This window comes from Salvelinus alpinus, chromosome 26 (genome assembly GCF_045679555.1).
Source record: "Salvelinus alpinus chromosome 26, SLU_Salpinus.1, whole genome shotgun sequence".
In the NCBI taxonomy this organism is placed as follows: domain Eukaryota; kingdom Metazoa; phylum Chordata; class Actinopteri; order Salmoniformes; family Salmonidae; genus Salvelinus; species Salvelinus alpinus.
In genome coordinates this window covers 14,740,454-14,755,891 of record NC_092111.1, presented here as the reverse complement: position 1 = coordinate 14,755,891, position 15,438 = coordinate 14,740,454, and positions in this window count along the sequence as shown.

Genomic DNA, 15,438 nt, shown 5'->3' with positions numbered 1-15,438 from the left:
TTTGAACAGTGGAAATGGACAAGGAGAAGACAATAAGATTCACCCATCTGGTCCAATATTACTTGTATTCATTAAAATTGACATATTTGGTTCCAACTTAGATTTTACGAAACAATAAAATTGTCTATGTGAGTATGAAGCTATTATGTTACATACAAAGTTACAATCCAATAATGAAAGTAACACACCACAACAACTAGAATGTCCATGAAACCTTCTGAGGTTGCCATGTCAGTTGGTAGTGTACAGATTTGAGTATATCATCTCACCAATGTGGGCAACAGCTGTCGCTTGAACAGGACAAAGCCTACTCCGCTGTCTCGCCCTACCATTAAGCAAATGCTCCAGTTTTGTGTGTGTGTCTGAAAAGACATGCCACACGATCCCCTAATCTCCAATTACCCCACAGAAACATAATCTCTCCCCCACCAGCCACCCCCCAATCACTGGGCAAATAGCTGGGAGTGTTACCCATGGTCCCATGTAGAGGGTCAAACAAAACAAGAATCACACATTGGTCATAATCAATAGTAATCAATAGTGGTTTCGATTACTTTATCGTACCATCAAATATACCATAAAATGTCTTTATATGCTTCCAAGTAACCATGTTTTGGTAGAGGTAGGCAGTGACATACGCAGAAATCTGTTGATGGCAGGGCCAGCAAAAATGTAGATGTGGGCAAAAATTTGGAGACTCAAATTATTATTAAATTAACATAAAAGCCTACCCTACTGTAATCGATCACACACAAGAAACCATCTAACATGTGATTTTGCATTGCAGACCAAATAGACTTGTAGGCCTACATAACATTTAAAATGCAACTCACATAGACCTACTGTTCTGTTTTAGTTCTAATACTTACCTATATTACTTAACTTGAATTTGGCGCCCTCTAGTGTTGATCTGGAGATTTTCCTTTAGCTAGAAAATGACCCGTCATGTGACCTGTTAGGAGGAAGTTGGTCATTGTTGCCTCATGTAGAGCTCATGTAACCGATGTGAAATGGCTAGCTAGTTAGCGGGGTGCGCGCTAATAGCGTTTCAATCGGTGACATCACTCGCTCTGAGACCTTGAAGTAGTTGTTCCCCTTGCTCTGCAAGGGCCGCGGATTTTGTGGAGTGATGGGTAACGATGCTTCGAGGGTGACTGTTGTCGATGTGTGCAGAGGGTCCCTGGTTCGAGCCCAGATAGGGGCGAGGAGAGGGACGGAAGCAATACTGTTACACTCAGAGTGCTCTGTTTTAGTTATCCGCTTACAATCTTCATCCATCCTTTACATTGTATGTCCTAGGAAGCTTTGTCATTTCACGCTGTTTCAACTCAATAAATCTTGTGAACATGGAGATCGTGCTTTGAGGATTATTGATGTGAAGGCGTTTATCTTGCTGTCAAAATATGCACAGTAACGCATATGGAGGACAGTACACCTACACATTATAAAACATTGGCCTATCATGAAATGACAGGTCTCTAGTGGGCAGGACCACAAGTTGGATCAAGCAACAGACACCGCTAACCCATCACAACGCCAAGAGAGGCCTACGATAATTATGACAGTGTACAGACAACTTCCAACACACTATGGCCGAGGAGCAGGCATGCACCTTCAAGACCAGGTCTCGTGCCTCATCCTCATCCTACCATTCAAACAGCTCACCTACAGGAGCCACAGACGCTATAGCAAGGGCAAAGCAGAACCTGCAAAAGCTTGCCTCTCCTTTGTGGAGAAAGAAAGGAGAATGAAAATAGAAAAAGCAGAATTAGAAGCATCTATGGATGTGCTGAAAGAGGAAAAGGAAGCGGCAGCAGCAGTGGCTGAAGCTGAGGCTCTAGAGGCCCATTTTGGCAGTCAGAAAAGTAGCTGCAGACTCAAGCTCGACTCCACCCAACTCGACCCCACACAGCGAACTAAGGAGTTTCTCATGGAGCAAGCTAAATCCTACTACACTCCCAAGCCAATCACAGGAGTACAGCCGTCCTCAGATGACGAGACAAGACAGGGATATATCAGGCCAGAGACCGCACGTAACACCCTATTACAACATCTCACGCCTGAGATCAGTTCTCCTCCTGTTGACACCACTGCCGCTGTAGACCGCCGCTTCCCTAATCCGGAGTCAAGGCCAGCCCCGAAGTTTCACCTCACCCCTAGCATACACGGTTCCCTTCAAGAAGGCCAGAACAGCAGCTGGACCCAAAGAGATATGCACAATGACGGAAGTCATCCACCCGCTCCACATTACAAGCGAACATGGGAAGATCCCCAAAGTGAGAACCCAAACATTACCAACTTTGTGAGGTACTTCGCTCGTCGTGAGCTCATCACCACGGGTCTACTCCAATTTGATGACCAACCTTGCTGCCAGCTCTTAGCAAACTGTTGGAAAAAATGGTGTTTGACCAAATACAATGCTATTTCTCTGTAAACAAATTAACAACAGACTTTCAGCATGCTTATAGAAAAGGGCACTCAACATTGACACAAATGATTGATGATTGGTTTAAAGAAATTGATAATAAGAATATTGGGGGAGATGTACTGTTAGATTTCAGTGCAGCCTTTGATATTATTGACCATAACCTTTTGTTGAAAACACGTAATTAAGTGCTATGGCTTTTCAACCTCTGCCATATCGTGCATTCAGAACTATCTATCTAATAGAACTCATAGGGTTTTCTTTAATGGAAGCTTCTCTAATGTCAAACATGTAAAGTGTGGTGTACCGCAGGGCAGTTCTCTAGGGCCTCTAGGCCCTCTACTCTTTTCTATTTTTACCAATGACCTGCCAGTGACATTAAACAAAGCATGTGTGTCCATGTATGCTGATGATTCAACCATATACGCATCGGCAACCACAGCTAATGAAGTCACTGAAACCCTTAACAAAGAGTTGGGGTCTGTTTTGGAATGATTGGCCAGTAATAAACTGGTCCTGAATGTCTCTAAAACTAGGAGCATTGTATTTGGTACAAATTATTCCTTAAGTGCTAGACATGAATCTGGTAATGAATGGTGTGGCTGTTGAACAAGTTGAGGAGACTAAATTACTTGGTGTTACCTTAGATTGTAAACTGTCATGGTCAAAACATACAGATTAAATGATTGCAAAGATGGTGAGACGTCTAGCCGTAATAAAGAGATGCTCTGCTTTTTAGACACCACATTCCAAAAGTTCTGCAGGCTCTAGTTTTGTCTAACCTTGATTATTGTCCAGTCGTGTGGTCCAGTGCTGCAAGGAAAGACCTAGTTAAGCTGCAGCTGGCCCAGAACAGAGCGGCAAATTTTGCTCTTAATTGTAATCAGAGGGCTGATATAAATACTATGCATGCCAGTCTCTCTTGGCTAAGAGTTGAGAAGAGACTGACTGCATCACTTCTTCTTTTTATAAGAAACATTCATGTGTTGAAAATCCCAAATTGTTTGCATGGTCAACTTACACACAGCTCTGACACACACACTTATCCCACCAGACATGCCACCAGAGGTCTTTTCAAAGTCCCCAAATCCAGAACAAATTCAAGAAAACGTACAGTATTATATAGAGCCCTTATTGCATGGAACTTTCTTCCATCTCATATTGCTCAAATAAACAGCAAACTTGGTTTTAAAAAACAGATAAAGCAACACCTTGCGGCACAACGCCTCTCCCCTATTTGACCTAGATAGTTTGTGTGTAAACATTGATATGTAGGCTACGTGTGCCTTTTTAAAAATGTATGTAGTTCTGTCCTTGAGCTGTTCTTGTCTAATCATGTTCTGTATTGTGTCATTCTGTATTATGTTTTGTGCGGACCCCAGGAAGAGTAGCTGCTGCTTTTGCAATAGCTAATGGGGATCCTAATAAAATACCAAAATACCCCAAAAACGGAGAGCTACAGGGCTTGGCGGCGCTCCATTCACAACGCCATCAGAGGCTTAGACTTAACCTACAGTGAAGAAATGGATCTTCTAGTTAAGTGACTTGGAAAAGAGTCTGCTGAACATATAAAACAAATCCGAGCCGTTTATGTAAACCATCCAGAACAAGGTCTGAGGATGGTTTGGGATAGACTTGAGGAATGCTACGGTTATAGAAAGTGCGCTCACCAAACGAATCAACAGTTTCCCCAAGATCTCCAACAAGGACTACCCAAAGCTGAGGGAGTTGGGCGACCTGCTTATGGAGCTTCAGTCCGCCAAGGCCGAAGGAGACCTCCGTGGTCTAGCTTTTCTCGATACAGCTTGAGTTGTTAACCCTATAGTCCAGAAACGGCCCTTCGGGTTACAAGAGAAATGGATCTCCATTGGTTCCAACTACAAGCAACAATATCATGTTCCGTTCCCTCCTTTTGCCTCCTTCTTTGTTGACTTCGTCATCCAGCAAGTCAGAATTAGGAATGACCCCAGTTTCAACCTTGTTGCCGACGTTCCTGCTAAAGCAGACAAAGTTCCCTGGAAGCAAAGCAGACAGAGATAAGTCTCAGTTCACAAAACAGAGGTATCCCCCACTACCTCCTCTTAATCAGACAAGCCTATCAAGAAAGCCGAGAATTCCGAACGGCAGTGCCCTATCCACAAGTAGCCTCACCCCTTACGGAAGTGCCGCGCCTTCTGCGAGAAACCACTGGACCAACGCAAGGCTGAAAGAGAATGGCATATGCTTTAGATGTTGTTCATCCTCCTTTCACATTGCCAAGAACTGCAAGTCAAGCGTTAGCTGCGCAGAATGTGAGAGCGAGAGTCATAACACCTCCCTTCATCCAGGACCACCCCCCTGGGTCAAAAAAGCAGACCTTTCTACAGAGCACGGTGGGGAGGAAGAGCTCACACCTCCTTTCGACGTAACGTCTCAGTGTACGCAAGTCTGCGGTGGGAACATCACCGACAGGTCTTGCTCTAAGATCTGCTTGGTCTAAATCTACCTAACAGGCTACCGAGATAGAGCAGTGAAATTCTATACCATCCTCTACGAGCAAAGCAACAGATCATTGGTCCGTTCTGAGTTCTTCGATATCTTGAGGGTACAAGGCCCCAGCTCTCCCTACTCTTAAGACCTGCGTCGGGGTGATGGAGACAGTTGGAAGATGAGCCAACGGCTACAAGGTAGAATCTATGGATGGGCAAGTCAGTCTTCCGCTGCCAACTCTCGTCGAGTGTAATGAGATCCCGAACAACCGATCTGAGATCCTAACTCCAGACGCAACACTCTACCATGCTCACCTGAAGCCCCTTGCTCACCTCATCTCAGAACTCGAACCCAAGGCTCCCATAATGCTCCGATAATGTCCATAAGGTGCGCAAGCAAGTTAATGGGCCCCATGACTCACCATATGCCCAGAAGCTTGACCTCGGCATATGGACCTCGGCTCTGCCTGGGGAGCGTTCACAAGCCTCTCTCAGTGAGTACCTTTTACACAAACACTTTGGAGAAATGACGCCCTACTCTCTTCGAGCCTTGTCTCAACCTCTTCTTGGTGAAAGAAAGATTCCAGAATGCCCAAGCTCCCGATCAACCTGCATTATGCTGCTACAAAAGTCTTCCTTGTGACAAAGAGGAAGTTCACTTGGGCTGCAATGTGTTCCAGCAAACAAGAGGCAACAATAAAGTGGCCTTCTCTGTTGAAGACAGCTCTTTTCTGAAAATAATGAAGGAAGGGATGAGGAAGGACAACAGCAACAGCTGGGTGGCACCATTACCATTCAAGTCATCAAGACGTTGTCTCCCCGACAATAGACCTCTACCGCTGAAACACTTCTTCTCCCTTAGATGCAGCTTCCTTAGGAAGCCTGAGATGAAAGACCACTTTGTCTCTTTCATGGAGAAGGTTTTCGAGAATGGTCATGCTGAAGGGACTCAGCCCATGAAAGAAGAAGAAGAACGGTGATACCTACCTACATTTGGTGTCTATCACCCAAAGAAGCCTGGTCCAATCCGTGTGGTTTTTGACTCTAGTGTCAAATACGATGGAGTATCCCTCAGTGATGTTCTCATGACTGGGCCCGACCTCAACAGCACACTCCTTGGGGTGCTTACTCATTTCCGTAAGGAATCTGTCGCTGTGACAGCAGATATCCAACAAATGTTCCTCTGCTTCCTGGTGAAGGAAGAAGACAGTAACTTCCTGAGATTCCTGTGGTTCCAGGACAACAACTTGTCCAAAGACACCATCGACTACCACATGAAGGTCCATGTCTTTGGCAACAGTCCCTCTCCAGCAGTGGCCATCTACGGCCTCAGACAGTCTGTTCAACAAGGACAAACAAACTACGATCCTGATGTCAGACAGTTTGTGGAACGTGACTTCTATGTCGACGATGGCTTAAAGTTATTTCCTGCAGTCCAAGATGCAGTCACCCTGCTCAAGAGAACACAAGAGATTATCACTAACTCTAATCTGAGGTTACACAAGATTGCCTCGAACAAGTAGGAGGTAATGGAAGCATTTCCATCTCAAGATCGCGCAAACGACCTCAAAGATCTCAACATAGGGTCAGACACTCTGCCTATGCAGCACAGCTTGGGTCTCAACTGGGACCTCAGCACTGACACTTTCACCTTCAAGATAGCTGAAGATGAGAAGCCCTTCACATGCCGAGGAGTGCTATCAACTGTGAACAGTCTGTATGACCCATTGGGATTTGTGGCCCCTGTCACCATTCAAGGCAAGTCTATTCTCAGGGAGATCACAATGGCCAACGGAGAATGTGACACCCCCTGCCTCCAGAAATGGAGGAGCCATGGAGAGTCTTTGAAAGAGCTATGTAACCTGCATATCCCTAGGGCCTACACTAAGGTCTCACTAAGGACGAAGAGAACTATGCATATTCCCGGATGCATCCACGAAGGCAGTAGCTGCAGTTGCCTACCTCAAAGTGACAGACGTCAAAGGATTGAGTCACATGGGCTTTGTTATGGGTAAAGCAAAACTGACGCCACGCCCAGAACACACGTTTCCAAGGTTGGAACTCTGCGCAGCAGTCTTGGCAGTCGAGTTGGCCAAGCTCATCACCTCAGAAATAGACATCGAGCTTGATTATACAACCTTCCACACAGACAGCAAGGTGGTGTTAGGCTACATCTACAACGAGACCCGACGTTTCTACGTCTATGTCAGCAATCGAGGCCATCGGATAAGGAGATCTACTCATCCAGAACAGTGGAGCTATGTACCTACAGATCAGAACCCTGCAGATCATGTGACGACATTCATCCTTGAAAGGGATGCTTTTGAGCTCATCAACCCCTCCTCAGATGCTGACGTTCGCCAGCTTAGTGTCCACACTGAAGACAACAACTTCACCCAAGCAGCTTGGATCCTTACGCTTTTCAAGGTTCTCCACGTGGAAGTCGCTGACTCGTGCCATCACTCACCTCGTCCACATCGCTTGTCTCTTCAACAACACTACAGTGACGAAAAAAACAGCAACTGTAAGGGCTGGCACTACTGTCAGACAGCATGCACACCAGATGGATTCTCTCAGTCAAAGGATATAATCATACGGACAGTCCAAGAGGAAACCTATCCAAGAGAGTTTGAGTGCATCAGGAACCAGGAAACATTTCCCAAAGAAAGCTCTCTGAGAGCCTTAGATCCATTCATTGATAAAGACGGCCTTCTGAGAATGTGGGGTCGCAACATAGAAGCAAAACTTGGACATGACGAGAAGAACCCCCTGATCATCCTGGGGAAGCATGCTGACCACACCACTCACGTCGCGTGCGCGAGTGTTGCAAAATAAATGTACACATACATGTTATTCAATCATTGCACCCACAATGCTCACACGCGTCAATGAGCGTCTGTGTAGCCAGGTGCTAAAATAGAACTTGGTTCAATTTGTGAAGCTTGATGCCCTGCAAGTCCTGCCTCTCCCATCTCCTCATAGTTTTTTAGGAGCATATACCCACATGGGTGATTGAAAGATGAACTGAGGTCCACACTCCAGTCCAGTTGGTGGTGGTAATGCACCTTAAAGTTGGTTGCTAACCGCCATATAAAGTCCAAAGAAGAAGAAGAAGCCTGAGGAGGAGAGATTACTAGAAACAAACTTGGTTTACCCTGTTATCTGTGGATTCATTGTTCAAGTAGGGGAACTTGCGCATTTCAGGTAAAATAACAACCCAATGTCTATATCCCAAGACAAATTAGCTAGCAACAGCAAGCTAGCTAGCTAAATTGCCATAAATGTTTAATGCTTTTTGACCTGTCCCCAAATTAATATAGTTGGTTCAGAGTTTGGTTAGATTTTTCAACCTGTTTGTCACGTCTGGTGTGGGTGGACAAAATCAACATGCGCACGATGACGGATGCACGCGGTCTGGTCAGAATGTTAGTCGAGATCACTTCATGAGTCAAAATGCAAGTGAGTGCAATTCTCTGTTGGGCGCAAGAGACCAAGTGTGCCTACAATGTATTGAATGATATTAATTAAATTAGGAATTATAGTGCATGGGCAGAGAAGTTATATTTCTAATTCAATTAAATTGGTAAAAATTATAGGCTATTTATACTGAACAAAAATATAAAGGCAACATGTAACAATTTCAAAGATCTTACACAGTTACAGATCATATAAGGAAATCAGAAAACTGAAATAAATTATTTAGGTCATAATCAATGAATTTCACATGACTTGGAATACAGATATGCATCTGTTGGTAACAGATACCTTTAAAAAAAAAAGTAGGGCGTGGATTAAAAAAACAGTCAGTATCTGGTGTGACCATCATTTGCCTCATGCAGCGTGACACATTTCCTTCGCATATATTTGATCAGGTTGTTGATTGTGGCCTGTGGAATGTTGTTCCACTCCTCTTCAAAGGCTGTGCGAAGTTGCTGGATATTAACGGGAACTGGAACATGCTGTTGTACACGTCGATACAGAGTCTCACCAACATGCTCAATGGGTGACATGAGGTGATGGCGGCGGATGAACAGCACAACAATGGCCCTCAGGATCTCGTAACATTACCTCTGTGCATTTAAATTGCCATTGATAAAATGCAATTGTGTTCGTTGTTCGTAGCTTATGGCAGCCCATACCATAACCCCACCGCCACCATTGGGCACTCTGTTCACAACTTTGACATCAGCAAACCGCTCGCCCACAAGACAATACACGTGGTCTGGGGTTGTGAGGCTGGTTGAACGAACTTCCAAATTCTCTAAATTAAAGTTGGAGGAGGCTTATGGTAGAGAAATTAACATGAACTTATCTGGCTACAGCTCTGGTGAGCATGCCAATTGCACACTCCCTAAAAACTTGAGACATCTGTGGCATTGTGTTGTGTGACAAAACTGCACATTTTAGTGGCCTTTTATTATCCCCAGCACAAGGTGCACATGTGTAATGATCATGCTGGTTAGTCAGCTTATTGATATGCCACAACTGTCAGGTGGATGGATCATCTTGACAAAGGAGAAACGCTCACTAACAGGGATGTAAACAAATTTGCAAAAACATTATTCCATATGTGTTATTTCATAGGTTTGATGTCTTCACTATTATTCTACAATGTAGAAAAATAGAAAAATAAAGACAAACCCTGGAATGAGTAGGTATGTCCAAACTTTTGGCTGGTACTGTAAATCTACTTAAAAATCTATGGCAAGACCTGAAAATGGTTGTCTAGGAATTATCAACAAACAACTTGACAGAGCTTGAAGAATTGTGAAAAGAATAGTGGGCAAATGTTGCACAATCCAGGTGTGGAAAGCTCTTAGAGAATTACCCAGAAAGACTCCCACCTGCAATCACTGCCAAATATGCTTCTACAAAGTATTGACTCGAGGGGTGAATATTTATGTAAATTATATATTTATGTATTTCATTTTAGATAAATGTGCAAAAATGTCTAAAAACACGTTTTCACTTTGTCATTATGGGGTATTGTGTGTAGATGGGTGAGAGAAAAAATACATTTAATCCATTTTGAACTCAGGCTGTAACACAACAGAATGTGTAATAAGTCAACGGGTATGAAGACTTTCTGAAGGCACTGTATATTAAGACAGGTCTGATTTATTATAAAGAACGTAGAATCTCACAGTATATTTCAAAACTTGAGTCTCAAGCTAAGCTACATGATAACACTGGTAATAGGTCATTTGTTTTAGCCTATTACTTGCGAGGCACATTGGAGCATAAATTGACATTTCACTGGGTTGATGGTCATGTCTCAGCGGATGGAGGGAGAGAATGTGAGTCGAAGTGGAGAAGTGTGTTTCATGATTTCTAAAAGTGCTTGTAGTGCTGATCATTGTCTCTGAATCTATTGAAACTTTATTTAAGGCCCTCAATTAGATAAAAGCAGTCAGTGATTGATATAGAGGGGGGCTGGAGGCCCTTCTTGGCAAAATCACTTCTATGAAATTACTTTGCAAATGCTCCAACATCCTATTCTATACACGGTCTCTTGAATTTTGTTTACATTTAGCTTTGTTTTGGCATTTTACTTGTTTTTGCTAGCCAAGTTGGCTATTGAGTCTTAGCTATAGCAACTGCACTACACAGTGTAACCTAGCCTACACAGCGATAGCTACTGTTTTCTGCATATGGTATCAGTGCAAAGGGACACATGCCAGAACCCGCCCATTATTTTGAAATTGGTAAGTTAATTTGCTATAATTAGTTTTTGTTGTTTTTTTCCCCAGTAAATAATCAAGCATAATTCTAATTCATTACATAGGCCTAAATGACATTTATTTCATGTTCAGCACCATATTTTATGTAAGATGTCCTTGAGTATCCTGAAAGGCATCTGACAAATAAAATTGATTATTGTTATTGTCAATTTACACTTTATTAGGTACCCCCATCTAGTACTGGGTCAGATCCTCCTTTGCCTCCAGAACAGTCTGACTTCTTAGGGGTATGTGAAGGTGCCGGAAACGTTCCACAGGGATGTTGGCCCATGTTGATGCGATGGTATCACGCGGTTGCTGCAGATTGGACAGCTGTATAGTAATGCTGCAAACAGCTTGTTCCATTTAATCCCATAGATGCTCTATTGGGTTAAGGTCTGTACTGGCCACTCAAGTAAACTTAATTCACTGCTGTAAGCTGAATTTGTTATTGCTGATAGGAGTGAAACCCTGTGTGGTGTGGTCCTCTGCTGCAATAGACCATCAGTGACAAGGATCAATGAGTTGTGTGTTCCTAGATGTCTTTCTGCACACCACTGTACTTCGCCGTTATTTGTCTGTTTGTGGCCCGCCTGTTAGCTTGCACGATTCTCCTTAAACCTCTCTCATCAATGAGCTGTTTTCGCCCACAGGACTGCCACTGACTGAATGTTTTTTTGTTTGTCGCACCCCTAAACAATGTTGTGCGTAAAAAGCCTGGTCGGGCAGCCATTTCTGAGATACTGGATCCGTTGCGCCTGGAACGGAAGATCATACCATGGTCAAAGTCGCTTAGGTCACTCATTTGGCCATTCTAAAGTTCAATCGAACAGTAGCGTAATGCTTCAATGCCTGTCTGCCTGCTTTGTATAACAAGCCACGGCCACGTGCTTCCCTGTCTGCATGAGCGATCCATTTTAGTGAAGGGGATAGTTTACCTAATAAACTGGTCGGTGAATGTATATCCCAAATAATGTCCCGTTTTTTTTCTCTCAATCTGATTGAGTGGGCCCGCGCCCACCCGTCCCTAAGTCCCTGTTGTAGAGCGTAGTTTTGCAGCTGTATATCTGACACTACATTGAGACTCATATGGAGAGTCCATTACTGTATCTACTACAATATCAGTAGTATGTAGATAGTGTTGTAACTCTAATGGTTTGTAGCATGTCATGAATGTATATCAGTTTAGGTGCATGTATCCATATATTTTTCAGTTTTGTTTTCTCACTTTTTCCCCAACAGATCTGGATATCACTCCTACATAATCAGTAGCAATGTAGGAAATGTAGTTACTCTTTGAATGGTTTGTAACATGTCAGTTTGCATATTCGTTTAGATACATTTGGTCTTGTTTTTTCACGTCTCACTTTTTTTCAACGGATGCCCACATGGAAGTTCAGGGCTTTTTGAAGATGCATGGAGGAAGCTGGTCCTCATTGGGGGAGGGGCAGTAGCTCCAACCCCCATCACATCTCTGTCTCTTTCTTTCTTTCTTTCTCTGTCTGTCTCTCTCTCTCTCTCACACACACACACACACACACACACACACACACACACACACACACACACACACACACACACACAACGCACGCACGCACGCACGCACGCACGCACGCACGCACGCACACACACACACACACACACACACACACACACACACACAGCGGGGTTGGGTTGAATTGAATTGGTCACACCCCACAGGATGTAGAATTTGAGTTTGAGTGACAGTAAGTAGAATTGAATTCAGTGCAATTCAAATAAATTCCACTCAGTCATAGAACATGAGAGTTTCACTGTATCTGACAGTTCACACTTCCAAAGAATATATACCAAAGAATATATCACTTTTCTCTGGAAACAATGTTCATATACTCTTTTAACCTTAGTGCTTAGAATAGCCAATTGTTGTACTTTATATTCCCAATAACCACATCATTTGTTTGACTTCTTTTTGAAGGACTAAGGGTCAACTTGAGGGTTAAGCTAATGCATTCTGGGAAAAGTTGTATTTTCCCCATATTGAACAAAATGTAAGTGATTAATGAAATATAGTAACTTATAATTCGTTTAAGAGTTTGCCCTGAAAATCCATTGTTTCATGTATAAGATGTATATTTGTATATCTATGCTGAACAAAAATATGAACACAACATTCAACAATTTCAATGATTTTACTGAGTTACAGTTAAGAGAAGGAAATCAGTCAACTGAAATGAATGCATTAGGCCCTAATCTATGTATTTCATATGACTAGGCCCACCCACTTGGGAGCCATGTCCACCCACTGGGGAGCCAGGCCCAGCCAATCAGAATGAATTTTTACCCACAAAAGAGCTTTATTACAGACAGAAATACTCCTCAGCACCCTCTCTGTTGCCAGATAAGTACATTTATCTGGCAACAGCTCTGTTGGACATTCCTGCAGTCAGCATGCCAATTGCACACTCTCTCAAAACGTCAGAGATCTGTGGCATTGTGTTGTGTGACAAAACTGCACATTTTAGAATGCCCTTTTATTGTTCCCAGCACAAGGTGCATATGTGTAATGATCATGCTGTTTAATCAGCTTCTTGATATGCCACACCTGTCAGGTGGATGGATTATCTTGGCAAAGGAGAAATGCTCACTCACATGGATGTAAACAAATTTGTGCACAACATTTAAGAGAAATAAGCTTTTTGTGCATACGGAACATTTCTGGGATAATTTATTTCAGCTGATGAAAAATGGGACCAACACTTTACATGTTGCACTTCTATTTTTGTTCAGGTTAAATTAGAATAGAAGAGGCATTTGAATTTCATTGAATTTCACTGAATTCAATTCTATTTTCTTTCATTCATATTCGAAATGCAATTCTGTATCCTGTTTACTACTCCAATTCAAATTCATGAATGTAATGAAAATGTATGAGGCACTCAATTCAATTTTAACTGAGCCCAACCTTGACACACACATGCCTGGAATCTGGACACAAGATGTAATCAACCAAACTTGATCTGTTGCTCCTCTCCAACAAAAGCCCCTTATCGCCCAACCAGATGCATTTCCCTGGAAGGTAGTTTTGTGAGAACAAGAAAGATTGCATGGATGCAGAACAGTGTTCTTTAGGGAAAAGCTTTCATTGGCAAATCTCTTTGTAAAGAATGGAAAAAAGGGACCCGGGGGAAGTGAAGTGATCATCACTCAAAGGAGTAATATGTCCTCATGTTTTTTTTATTGTCTCCTCTTATGACTTTCCTAGCCTGAGGACTTGTCACAATACATTTACATTTGTACATTTTAGTCATTTAGCACACACTCTTATCCAGAGCGACGTAAAGTTAGTGCATTCATCTTAAGATATCTAGGAAATGCAAAAATGCTTCTAAATTTTTAATTTCCATGTTGACATTTCAGACTTGATTTGTTATAACGAAAAAAGTATTGCCTATAAAAATGTCTATTAATTATAATCCACATAATTCACATTTCCTGTCGTTGCAGGATTCTTTTCCTGCTGTAGCAAACTGGCTCAAATTAAGATTCTACATCTGTTCTTACTTTTTACTAATAAATCAGTGTTTATACACTGAGTGTACAAAACATTAGGAGCACCTTCATAATATTGAGTTGCACCCCCTTTTGCCCTCAGAACAGCCTCAATTTGTCGGGACAGGACTCTACAATGTGTCCAAAGCATTCCACAGGAATGCTGGTGTCACGAATCCCGTCGAAGATGGTGCCTCTTCCTGTTCGGGCGGCGCTCGGCGGTCGTCGTCACCGGCCTACTAGCTGCCATCGATTCCCTTCTTTTTGTTTCTGTTAGTTTGGGCTGATTGGGTACACCTGTTTTGAGTTTAGTTTTGTGGGTAGGCTATTTAAGGGCAGTAGGCCCGCCGGCTTTTGTGCGGGCTTGTTTTTCTGTTCGTTGGTGTTGGAATTTAGGTGGATGCTATTTTTCCGGACAGTTTAGTCCTGTCTGTTTGGACTGGTATTTTTCATGCGCCTGTGTGTTGGGCATGACCGTTTTCACTGTCGTCAGGAATAAAGATCCACGTTCTGAACTAACCTGCTCTCTGCGCCTGACTCCTCCACCCAGTACTCCTAGAGGTTATGACAGCTGGCCCATGTTGACTCCAATGCTTCCCACTGTTGTGTCAAATTGGCTGGATGTCCTTTGGGTGGTGGACCATTCTTGATACACAGGAAACTGTTGAGATTGAAAAACCCTGCAGCGTTTCAGTTCTTGACACACTCAAACCGGTGTGCCTGGCACCTACTACCATACCACGTTCAAAGACACTTACATATTTTGTCTTGCCCATTCACCCTCTGAATGGCACACATACACAATACTTGTCTCAAGGCTTAAAAATCCTTATTTATTCTGTCTCCTCCCCTTCATCTACACTGATTGAAGTGGATTTAACAAGTGACATCAATAAGGGATCGTTGCTTTCACCTGGATTCACCTGGTCAGTCTATGTCATGGAAAGAGCAGGTGTCCCTAATGTTTTTTACAGTGTTTATAAAGTGTTATAAAGTACTTTGAGATTGTTGGCTGTTTGTTGACCAGAGGCTATAACCCATGCACCAGCCGGTTGAACTATATACTGCTCATAACATTTGAAAAACCTTGTATTAGGGAGGTCACTCTATAACAGACACACACTGGCTTTATTTATTCAAGGATCATCTGGGTGATTGTGACCCAGATCTCTGTTCTGCTAGTATCAAAGTTACAACTCTGAAGAAGTGAGTGTCATATTTTCTCAGTTCACTTTCGTTTTTTAGACAACAACCATATCAAGAGTTAAATACTCTGTCATTTAGTTCTAACATT